Source organism: Strix aluco, chromosome 2, assembly GCF_031877795.1.
Source record: "Strix aluco isolate bStrAlu1 chromosome 2, bStrAlu1.hap1, whole genome shotgun sequence".
NCBI classification, from domain to species: Eukaryota; Metazoa; Chordata; class Aves; order Strigiformes; family Strigidae; genus Strix; species Strix aluco.
In genome coordinates this window covers 137,920,254-137,932,296 of record NC_133932.1, presented here as the reverse complement: position 1 = coordinate 137,932,296, position 12,043 = coordinate 137,920,254, and the positions used below count along the sequence as shown (strand labels likewise).

The following is a 12,043-nucleotide window of genomic DNA, read 5'->3' as shown; positions in this document are numbered from 1 at the left end:
CTGTCAGGTTGACAGTTGCGCGAGTCGCTGCGTGCCGTCGCCGTGGGCGATGCGCAGCACCCCCCTGAGCTCCCTTCTCCAGCCGAGCCCTCCCCAGCCTCCCCGTGCCTTGCCATAAGCGCGAGGGGTCAGCCAGGGGATTATTCCTGACGCCCGTGTTCCTCCTCCGGAGGGCATCAGGGCAACTCACCGAGGTGTACCCAGCGCCCTCCTGTCTTGATGTGATGCCAATTGTCCCCTCGTTCTTCCCCAGTTTCGTGACTTTACCATATCCCCAGTGTTTTTTGGGAACGGCCCCCGCTGCACCCGCGCCCCCTGGATGTGACCGCGTTGCTTTGGCTGCAGTGAAGAGCCTCCGCATGGCGTGGGGGGGAAACTCTGTACCTGCTCAGCAGAGGTAATTAGTGGTAATTAGTGACCGAGGGATGGTCTGGATGGAGGGCCAGGAGCCCCAGGGGCTGGAGGCTGGAGGGCTGGGCACGCGGCCACTCGTGGTACACGGGGGTGATAAATGTGTCGTGGCAGCGTGTGAGGGGAGAGGCCAGGAAATAAAGCTGAGCCTTTGCTGGTGGCGGTCCTGCCCCCCCAGCCCAACACCTCGGGGCTCCGCCGTGCGAGATCCCCCTGTGGCAGGCAAAGCTCGCCCAGAGGGAAGACGGTTTGGGAGCAAAAACAACAGCTCTTGAGCATCAGCTCTGCTGCTTCTCCGCATCCTTGTTCTCTTGACCTCGGGGATGTGCAGTGTTTGCCACTGAGCCGTTACTGCGAGCATCGTGTTCTGTGTCCCTGCACTCTCTGTGCTTTTCTTCCCGGGAGAAAACACTTAAAGGTTAAATATATACTGGCCATCGCTCGGTGAGGTTCTGTAGTTGAAAAGACAAACACAAAACAAACATTGTGCATTTGGACAAGAACCAAGGGAGGATTTAATTTTTCCCTGCTGGGATGGCTGAGCCTGGCCACAGCCTTGAAGCTGGAGGCAGGAGGGTTCCTCCTGAGCCTGTTTCTGGTGTGAGACATTTCCCCCCGCCCTGAAAGAGAAGCAGGAGAAAAACAAATAAACCCAACTTGGTCGATGCAGAGTTCAGCTCTGTGTGTCTCTGATCTCCTCACGGAACTTTTAGTGCTCGGGTTTTGAAGGCGAAATGAAAGTCAGAGGAACAAAGCCCGGCACCGGAGCCAGGAGCTGATCCACAAAGGCGACTTTCGGGAGAGTCGCTGCGGCCGATTTCTGCTGAAATCTGCTCAGACACCATTTCTGTGGAAACCAAACCACAACTCCGCTCGCTTCCGAGCTCAGTACCCCGTGTCCGTGTGGGTTTTACAGCCCCTCCCTTCAGCCTCCCTGCTGGAGAAGGGGGTGCAGGTGGGGGCTGCCTGGGGGGACATTTCCACACTCAGGGTGTGGGCAGGACACCCCCGGAGAGCTGATGTGAACGTGCCCACAGCTGGGGCAGCTTCAGCGCTGCGATGGCTGGTGCTGGGGGGGGGGTTTGCTTGCACCCCTCCCTGCAGAGCCACCGGCGCACCCACACCAAGGAGCATCCCAGTGTTCCCAGTGCAGGAGGACCTTCTGCTGCCACTTGGAGCTGGCATTGCACCGGCTGTGCCACCCTCAGGAGCGCCGGTTCCGCTGCCACACGCTCAGCTCCCGGGTGGCCTCATCCTGCGCCAGCGCAGCCACGCTGGGTCCCAGCCGCACCCCCGAGCCCAGCCAGCCGCGGGCAGGATGCACGGACAAAGTGCCTGGTGGCTGCTGCTTCTGTGGGAAGGGCTTCACAGAATCCCAGAATCATCGATGTAAGGGAAAGAATGTTGTTTTCGCATGATAAGCCTGAAGGGAAGGGCAGGAGCGATTCACTAAACCAATCAATGAGACCAATTTACAACCATTGAAATCCCTGGCCTAGGGCTAGAAGGCAAGTGGTCTTTTTGTCAACTGTGATGACCCAGTACTTGGAACTGGCTTTAGATGGATGCAGATACCGAAAGACTTGGGGCGAACTTTTCCATCTTAGTAGGCTTGCGTGATGAGCTCATGCATATTAACTTCTCCGCCCTGGAGAAAGCCAAGGTTCATTTCCATGAACATGCGACATATGAACACATACATGAAGGGGCGTATCAGTAGGCGGTTCGGGAAGTCTGTGCACCCTGTAGTACTCAGCCAATGAGGAATCAGGGGAGGGAACTGGCGGTTGGGAGAAAGGGATATAAACCATTGCATGATGGCTGGTAGGCGCGTCCACTTGATGGGGGCGCCCGGTCTTGCAAGAACGTAATAAAGAGTGAGTGCTTCACACCGCATCCTGTCTGAGCTATGGATAATTGGCAACTGAGCGTTTCACACAATCGAGGTTGGAAAAGCCCTTGAAGCTCCTCCAGTCCAACCATGAACTTCACCCTGACCATTCCCAACTCCACCAGATTCCTCAGCGCTGGGTCAGCCCGACTCTTCAACCCCTCCAGGGATGGGGACTCCCCCCCTGCCCTGGGCAGCCCATTCCAACGCCCAACAACCCCTTCTGCAAAGAAATCCTTCCTAAGAGCCAGTCTGACCCTGCCCTGGCACAGCTTGAGGCCATTCCCTCTTGGCCTGCCGCTGGTTCCTTGGCTCAAGAGACTCATCCCCCCTCTCTGCACCCTCCTCTCAGGGAGTTGCAGAGGGCCATGAGGTCTCCCCTCAGCCTCCTCTTCTCCACACTAAACCCCCCCAGTTCCCTCAGCCGCTCCCCATCACACCTGTGCTCCAGACCCTGCACCAGCTCCGTTGCCCTTCTCTGGACACGCTCGAGTCATTCAATGGCCTTTTTGGAGTGAGGGGCCCAAAACTGAACCCAGGAATCGAGGGGCGGCCTCACCAGTGCCGAGTACAGGGGTCAGATCCCTTCCCTGTCCCTGCTGGCCACGCTAGTGCTGATACAAGCCAGGATGCCATTGGCCTTCTTGGCCACCTGGGCACACTGCTGGCTCATTATCAGTCAATCCCCCCAGGTCCCTCTCTGACTGGCAGCTCTCCAGCCACTCCTCCCCAAGCCTGTAGCGCTGCTGGGGGTTGTTGTGGCCCAAGTGCAGCACCCGGCATTTGGCCTTAGTGAAACTCCCCCAGTTGGCCTCAGCCCATCGCTCCAGCCTGGCCAGATCTCTCTGCAGAGCCTCCCTACCCTCGAGCACATCAACACTCCCACCCAACTGGGTGTCATCTGCAAACTGACTGAGGGTGCACTCGATCCCCTCGTCTAGGTCATCAATAAAGATGTTCAACAGGAGTGGCCCCAAAACCCAGCCCTGGGGGACACCACTTCATGACCGGCCGCCAATCGGATTTAACTCCATTCCCCACCACACTTTGGGCCCGGCCATCCAGCCAGTTTTTCACCCAGCAAAGCGTGCGATCATCTAAGCCTCGAGCAGCCAGTTTCACCAGGAGAATGCTGTGGGAAACGGTGTCAAAGGCCTTACTGAAGTCAAGGTAAACAACATCCACAGCCTTTCCCTCACCCAATAAGCAGGTCGCCCTGTTGTAGAAGGAGATCAGGTTTGTCAGGCAGGACCTGCCTTTCATAAACCCATGCTGACTGGGCCTGATCATCTGGTGCCCGTCCAACCCCTGGTGCCCACCCCGGGGAAGCTGCACCCCTGCAGGCAGTGCCAGAAGGGTTTTGGGTCCTGCTGACCGGTTCTTTGAAGGTGGGGAGCAGCCAGGGCCACCAGCCCACAGCAGGGACGTGTCGGCGTGCGCTCAGGCACGAGGAGCTCCGTCCGCGGGGGGTGGGAGCACCCTCCACCAGTGCAAATCTTCCTCTGGCAGCCCTGTGTGTGGCCCCGAGCATGGTCGGGGCAGAGAGACTGCAAAAGCGCGAGCATCAGCCCGGCGCTGCTCTCTGGAGATGGGGCTGAGCCACGGCGAGGTTAATCCAGGCCTGATGTCAGGTTTTCTGTACTCAGGTGCCACGGGGAGGGAGGGGAAAGTCCCTTCCTTGCACATCGCAGGTGCTGGGAGGAAAAGGGCCTGTGCAATAAATAAAAATGATTAGAAAAACCTTGGAGACAACGGTACGGCGGCTGCGTTGGTGTGACTGCGGTGGGAGTCGGTTGAGCTCAGCCTGGGAAAGCAGCAGGTGATGCTGCTCGGGGCAGGGACTGTGGATGGTGCCAAGCCCGACCTGTCCCCCCATCACGTCTGGCTCCTGTCACCACCGTCCCCGGGCGATGAGCTGGTCTTTGCCCCGAGATGGGGCAGAGTGGGGACGGCAGCAACGTGCTTGAACAGAGTGTGCTCGGTGCGGGGGGCAGCTGGGATCGCCCCCACACGCCACGTCGCCGCTTCCTTTACTCCCCTCAGACCTCGTTTTCTGCTCACAGCCTCTCTGCTTTTGCCTTTATGCAGAGACTGGACCGGTGCTGCTGTGCAGGTTTTGTGCCCCCCTGGGTGGCCACAGCCCTGGGAGAGGCCCGAGAGGCTGCAGAGACGTGGGTTTTGCACAGGCAGCTTCTCCAGGGAGGGTTCAACCGTTCAGCCACATGCAGACCTTCCACGTTACATGCGCACAGACGCGTGAGCCTCCCCGTTTGGGAGGGGGGACGGGCACGGGGAGCAGCCGACGGGCGTGTTTGGGTACTTCCTAAACCTCTGATAAAGCCCAAGCTCGCTCCAGCTGTGGGGTAAACGCGAGAGGACGACTGGGGATGTCGGCGAGGGGCTGTGTCAGGAGGTGCCTCGCTCACCCCTCACGTCCCGGCGGACAGACGGGCACCCTGGGCTCCCGTCCCCGCTCCGTGCCGCGCTGCTGAGCACCCCTTGCCCCCTCCTCCCGCGGTCGCCCTCGCAGCGCAGGGTCCCGCTGGACCCCCTGGCACCCCCAGCACGGACGATGCCCCCCGGGCCCCGCAGCTGCCGGCTGTCGGGGCTGCAGGGCCGCGGCATTTCTTGCCTGGCAGAGACCTCTAGAGTTCACTCTCCCCAGCGCTCGGCGTTTCTCTGGTCCCTCAGCTCTTCTGCGCAGGCTGGGGCGCCCTGATGAGCTTTGCGGGCTCGTCGCCCATCGAGCCCACGCTCCTCTTCCTCCGACCAGCCCCGGAGAAGTCGCCCGTGTGTGCCTCAGCGCCTGGGAGAGCAGGGGCCCCCCAGCGTGCTGCTCCTCCTGGTGACATCCTCTATTTCTGGAATCCCGTCCTCGCTCCTGGCCCCCAGAGGCGCTGGGGCAGCGCCCAAGGACCCCCCTGCGTCCCCCCAGCAGGGAACGTGTGCCCGTGCTGGCGGGGGGATGCGGGACGTGGCGGGGGGATGCTCTGGGTGTGTGTCTTGGGGACACCCGTCCGCTGGCTCTGGGGTGTCCATGGCACTGGAGACAGCGGCTGCAGGGGGGGCGGCTGGAAACGGGCCAGTGGGGGGAAGCGTCCCCGGGTGGGGGGAAGCCGAGCGCCTTGTTTCAGCCCCGCGTTCGCAGCGCAGCAGCGGCACGTCCCGCGTGTGCTGTACGGCTGCGGGCCTCTGCCGGGACGCGGTGGCTCGGGGTGGGCAGAGCGGGCAGCGAGGACAGGCCGTAGTCACCGGCTGCGGGAGGAATTGCTGCCTGCTCTGCAGGAAACCCAGCTTGTGCCTCGGACAGCTCATCTTAATTCAAATTCCTAAAATGAGAAGTGAGGGGAATATAAATGATGCGCTGTGAAGAGCAGAACGCATAAGAGGAGAGACAGAAGGCATTTTTCTAATTCTCTGTGTGGCTCCTGTTGAAAATTTCCATGACTGCTGTGGGTGCTACGATCCCCTGATGAAGAGCTGTTGCCCTCCCAGGATCCAAGATCCTTCTGCAAGCCCCGCGCCTGCCCCTCCAGCCCCCTTCCTACCCCAAGAGCTGTGGGGAGGCTCTGGGGGAGGAGGGCGATGTGGCCCGGGGGGAAAGGGCCCTGGAGGGGTGACAGACGGGATGAATCAATCTCCTGCCATGGAAGATCCCACCAAAGACAAGGGGATTTTAAAGGCAAAACTTATTTTGTCTTTTCATGATGCCACGGAGAACATCGGAGCGCAGGCAGCTGCCAGCTTTGCCAGGTCCCTCTCACATGGAGTTTTGGCCAGGCTGAAGGAGTCACTGCTCGCCCCGGGCCTGAAACCAGCTGACACCCGTGTGCTGCACTCGGCTGGTGTAAAGCTCTGTGTACCAGAGGGGTGGAAGGGAGCAACACCCTCATGTTTTTAATCAGTCCCAAGTCTCAAACAGGCCAATCTCCCTCCGCAGGGTGAAGCCTGGCCCTGGCTGTACCGCTCTGGGGAGCGAGCTGGAAGTTTGCTCAGACTCTCTCCAATTTTGGGAGGGATGGGGGGGGGGGTTTAACCCCAGACCGAGCTGCATCCCCGAAGCAGCAGCCCCATGGCAGCCTGGGCTGCGCTCGGCAGGAGCATCGTCCCCCGGTTTGTGTATCTCACCATCTGCGTGTTGCTCTTTAGGTAAAGAATGTCAGGAAATATTCACGGTGCATTCCCACGGAGCTCTATAGTTAGCAGGGCTCCCAGCTGGGCGCAGAACTCCTCTGCTCTCCCTCCCAAGAGGTGAGGAGCAAGCGCGGAACTTTCTCCATTGGCTTGGATAGAGATGGCTCAAACCAGGCGTGCGGCGGTTTGGGGACCTGCTCGCGAGGCTCCCGGTGCCAGCCCGCGGTGGGGGGGGATTCAGGTCCCCCCAGCATAACTTCCCCAGCAGGAACATCGCTCCCCACGTCCCCACGTCCCACCGCCCAGCTGCGCTCGCCTGCGCGGCCCCGGCCCTTGGCTGGGGCTGAGCAAGAGTGTGTTCAACGCGGGTGCTGAGCACTTTATTTCCCACAAACGGCAGCGCAGGCCCCTGCCCACCCGCTCCCTTTGATTTGCCCACATTCCCGTTAGAGGTTTATAGTCTGCTTATGCCTCATTTTGACCAAAAATACATGTCTAATCCCCCCCAGAACTAACGAGCTGAGCACCCTGGCAGAGCAGCCTTGTTCTGCCCCCCGGTGAGAATCGGGACCTGGTGGAGGCACCAGCCCGAGGTGGGGCAGAGGCACCCGGACGCTGCCTCTGCCTGACGCACTGCGGGCAGCGATGGGGAGGCAGCACCCGGGGGGGACGTGCATCCTGCGTGCCCCTCTCCCTCACCCCCTTGCTGGCTGCCAGGGCTGCTGGAGCCCCACACACCCCCATCCGGGGGGCACCTACGAGGACGGGAGGGGGGACACAGAAGCTCCACGAAATAAATCCTGGGCTTTGCTGCTGAGGGCTGGGAAGGCGTCCGGAGTGCGACGCATCAGGCATCCTGAATTAAAGGGCTGTGAACTAAACTAATATTGATCGGGAAGATATTCCCGGCAGCAGGTCGGGTGGAAATGGAGGTTGTTTCTGCACTGCAGCTGCGTCCATCAGCCAACAGCCCTCAGCGCGGGCAGGGAGCTGCCGCTGCCGCGATCGGCTCGTCTGGGGCTTTATCCGGTGCCTGGCGATAGGAGACCGGGGCTCACCGGTGGGTTTTGGATGAGCTCCAGGGAAGCAGGGGCTTGCATGTCTTTTGCCTGGCGGGTTTCCCAGAGCTGCTCTGGGGAGTGAATTGCTGGAGGAGATGTTGCTTTGCTTGACATCGTGTCTTGGTGTCCTCCGGCCCCGTGCCCAGCTAAGGCCGAGCTCCGGGGCTCCACAGCGGACGCTGCAGGGGGACGGCTCTGCTCCACGTGGACGCAGCCACCAAAGCCAGGGCCTGGCAGCACTTTGCACCCGAGTCTGGTGACAGCGGGAGGTGCCGAGCGAGGAAGAGCTTGTGTTGTCTTCAGGTTTCTGGAAATGCCTGGAAGCGGGGAGCCAGGAGCTGCGTTCCTCAGGCACCTTTTCTCCTGGTTGCAGATTTGCACCAGCGATAGGCTTGTGGGGAAGTGCCTCAAGTGTGGATCTGCCTTGCCAGGGACACAGATAAATAGCCTTAAATGCCAGAGCAGGTGCTGCTGCAGTGGGTTGGGGCCCAGGAGACCTCTTGGAGACCCCCCCTGAGTCTAGGGGGGGCGAGGAGTTTGGGGTGCAGCACCCGTGAGCCCTCCCCTGTGCAGCCTCCCCTCTCCCGCGCCCGCCTCTGTCCTTTCATCAGGAGCCAGGTCAGGGGAGACAACTGCCTCCTGTCACTGCTTTTTGAACTTCCCTGTTGCTGCAGGCTCTGCGGCTCCTGCTGGGCAAGAAGTGAAACCATTATATTAAGAATTAAGTGAAAAAAAGCATGAATCTGGCGCTATCGCGGCAGCGAAGCGGTCAGCGGGCAGAGCGAGGGCCGCCGGACACCCTCCCGCCTGGGTGCGCAGCCCGGCGACCGGCGGTCTAGTAAAAGAAAAACAAAGCCAGTTTAAGGGAGCGAGAAGGGGTTGTGTGCTCCCTCATTCCATCGTTTCCATGCTGGATTTCAGAGGAATAAACCCCCCCCGTGTCCCACATGAAATGATTCTGCGTGGCAGGTAGAAGGTGTTCAGGTTACCCTGTAAGATGAGGTGACTGTTGCACTTGATTAGGAAATACTTTACCTACTGAAACATTTTGAAGAGCTGAAATAAATGACTGCCCAATGGTTTCTGGCATGAATATAATTCCCGTTTACTGCTGGCAAGATTACCCTTCGGTCTTTAAAGCTACGGTTTGTTTTACTATGTGACAGAGGATGTAAGTCAGGTGACATTTTTCTAGGGAAAAACCTGGAAAAGGAACACAACCTTCTTCCATATATGTCCGTGAATGTTTGGGGCAGATTAAACTCACTTAACTTAAAATATCTTGTCCTGAACCAGCAATTTCAGGCAGCAGTGGAGGCAAACGAGCACTTTCAGGAGTTATTCATCTTCTCCCACTGCAGGCAGCGACTGTGCCCCACCTCTCCACCGGCTGTTGGGACAACCCAAAATGCAGAATGACAACCCAAAATGCAGAACAAAGCCCCGCTCCCAGGGTTTCCTTGGGCATCATCCCGACCCAAGGGGACGGCAAGAGCCACGACAGAATCAGATAACACTGACAAAGGGATTCGTTCGCGAAGGGCCGGCGCGGAGAACTTGCCTTGCTTGGCAGCCAAAATACAGGTTCCCAGGGTGGAGGCCTCTGACCTGTGGTTGTCTCTACTTTCAACTTTGCGCCATTCCTGATCTGCGTTTGCCTAACCTGGATTTTAAATCCCTGGAGATGCAGACCCCAGTCCGTCTGGAAGCTGCTCCCCTCTGAATTTGACTTCCTAATGTTTTCCCAGTGTCTGATCCCAGTAATAAATACTGTTCTTCGTTTCTGTCCCCCCGCCCCTGCCCCGGGAGGGCAGCACCCCAGCCTGCTCACAGCAGCCTCAGGCTGTTTTCCCATCTCCTCCTTTCCAGATAACAAATAGGCAGCCTGGGGGGGGTGTGTGGGGGTGTGTGCCTGCACCCCGTGCCTGGGCTGCAGCTCCTCGTCGGCGTTTCGCTCGACAAGCTGGATCCACCGTCAAGCCACAGCGGGGGCTTGGTTGTTCCTCCCGTTTGCGGGGTCCCTGGGATGCAGAGGACAAGCCGGGCTCTTCTCTGGTGTCTGCCCTGATGTATGAGGCTTGGCAAGAAGAAAACATTTTTAGCCTGTAGCTTTATTATTTTTGTAGTGTCCTGTTGAGACGTGTTATCCCTCACTAGCACTAGGGACATTTTTTGGGAAGAGACCTGAATTTTCAGCTTCCTCCCTGATTAGTGTGTGGCTAGAGAGTGCCCCACCTTTTCTTAAAAATACCCTCTGATGTGAAATCTATGGAATCCAAATTCCTCCCCATTTCTAACAGCTGAGAGGGGCTTTTCCTGGGTCTGAAAGGCTTTGGGCCAGCTCTGTTCCATAGAAACCACAGCAAGGGAAGTGGAAAGGAAATTAAGAGCCACACAGTGATAAGAGGAACTTGCCACGTGGGTTGGAAAGATCTCCAGCACCTGCGGCTGCCAGGACACGAGGCATTTTCTGATGGGAGAACGATTATCAGGCTGTCTGGCAGAAAACAGGGGGGTTTTCTGGCGCACAAGCCCCCCTCAAGATTTGTCCTGGGCCCTGCAAACACCGAGATACTCAGGAGTGTTGGACCCCCCCAGCAGCAAGGACTGCCCAAGCCCCGACGAGGCACCGGGGTCCGTCCCCCCGGTCCAGCATCGATGCCCCCAGGGCACGGGCAGCCCCCAGACCCGGGGGTATCTGTGTGTCCCCCCTGCCCATCCCGGTGTTAAATCGGGAATTGCCGCAGTATTTCAGAAACAAATCCACAAATCCTGAGCAAACCGATCGGCAGGGACTTGGGCAGGACCGAGTGTGGTGGCTGTTACTAACGGTGCAAGGGGCATCCAAAACCTCGTCGGGTGTTTCCCAGGTCGGTAAAACCCGCAGCCCCGGCCGCGGGGGCTGGGCTCCCGGCAGGCAGGGCAGGGCGGTTTGACAGAGGAGATGATCCACACTTGTATGTGGCTGCTAAAAAATCAGACGGGCCTCTCTTTTCTGTCTGCCTGTATTGGTTATGTCTGAACCTGAGGCACCAGAGCACAGAAACAAAACAAGAAATCACTGAATGATGAACATTTCACTGCAGGCCAAGTTATATAGAATTCATACTCTGTTGTTTCATCAGAAAAAATGCAATTACTTTCAATCATTTTGATTTGGTCCTGGGATGGAAAAAAATCATTAATTCCTGCAGTCCTATGTATTCAGACCTTTTTTTCTGCCTCACTGATGGATCTTCAACATGTTGGTTGCGGGCAAAGTATTTTCAGCTCATCCTTTAATTCATTTTTTGCATCCTTCGAACAGACGGAGCTATTGTTTCAGGGTTTTTGGGTTTTTTTGCCATCATCACGTACTTTAAAAATTACTTTGCAATAACAGTATGTTATAAATTATGCAACTGTGGCGTTTCCGGTTTCCCAGCTGGCGCCAGCTCAGACCAGCAGTCCAAGCTGGGTGGAGATCTCCGCATCCTTCTCTGCTTTGCAACCCCGTGGAGGCGGCTCCGCGCCCGCAGCTTTGCTCTGGGTCCGTCGCTGACCGTGGGCTGGCGGCGGGCGGGCAGAGGAACCTCTCCCCCAGGGGCGCAGCGCAGAGGCTGCTCTGGGAGGTTTCACCTGTCTAACAAGGCCATTTCCACCCCGTGGGGGATGAAATGCTCCCGGCCGTGGGAGATGCTCCTCTGCGAGCTGGGAGCCTGCTCGGGCCGTGCCTGGCTCCTCAGGTCCTCGCTGTGGCCGGGAGATGCAGCCGGTGCCCAGGCAGGGAGAGAGTAAAAACACCTGCAGTGCCAGTGATGGAAATCATGAAATTCCGTGACTCACCTGGGAGTGTTAACTGCTGTTAATCTTTAATGCATGAGCAATTTAAACTTCTACAGGTCGAGGGGCTGATGTTCCTTCCCAGCTTCAGGAGGGGGAAGGATTAATATCATCGGCCCTGGGCAGCACAGGCAGGGTTCGCTGCGCTGGTCGGGGCTGAGGTTCCTCGCTCCTCTTTGGGGCTGGCCCGTGGTGAGTCATTTGACATTGAACTCTGGTGTTTGGGGCTTTCTGGTTTGCAAGGAATGGAAGGAAGTAAAGCAGCGTGTGAGAGAAATGTATTTCCATATCACTAAGAAGCAGAGGTGTAATGTCTGGCTGAACTGCTTTGTAAACTGTACGCAGTCGGGCATCGGCTGGCGCTGGTGCCTGGGAATGTTCCCGGGCTGATTTAATTTACAGTTATAGACCTAGCCTATCTTTATTCACTTCTGTTGAATTACGTGGTTTTAAAAGTGGAAGAGACAATTGGATAAATATTTGCGATGAGCTGAAGATCTTTTCTATACTGACTGATGTTTTCAGTGGATTTTCGGCTCACAGAGGACAAGAATCCTTCTTGATGGAAACGCTTAGAAATGCAAACACGGCTTGTGCTTAGACACCTGCAGTCTGCCATAAAAATAAACCAGGCTGCGGGCAGGTCTGGAGAGCAAAGGTTTAGCTTTGGTCCAAATCAAATGAATTTTCTTACATCCCAACCCTGGCCTAGGCTTTTTCTAGA

The 12,043-nt window shown here is 57.7% G+C and overlaps 1 protein-coding gene across 1 annotated transcript in view; it reads left to right on the top strand.

The window, feature by feature from the left end:
• Positions 1–4,314: 4,314 nt before the first annotated feature.
• LOC141919976 (hemoglobin subunit rho) overlaps positions 4,315–12,043 on the top strand; it is a 118,228-nt gene continuing 110,499 nt past the window's right edge. Inside the window, exon 1 of the mRNA XM_074816640.1 lies at positions 4,315–4,319. The gene's annotated coding sequence lies outside the window, so the exon portion shown is untranslated. The remainder of the gene's footprint in view (positions 4,320–12,043) is intronic.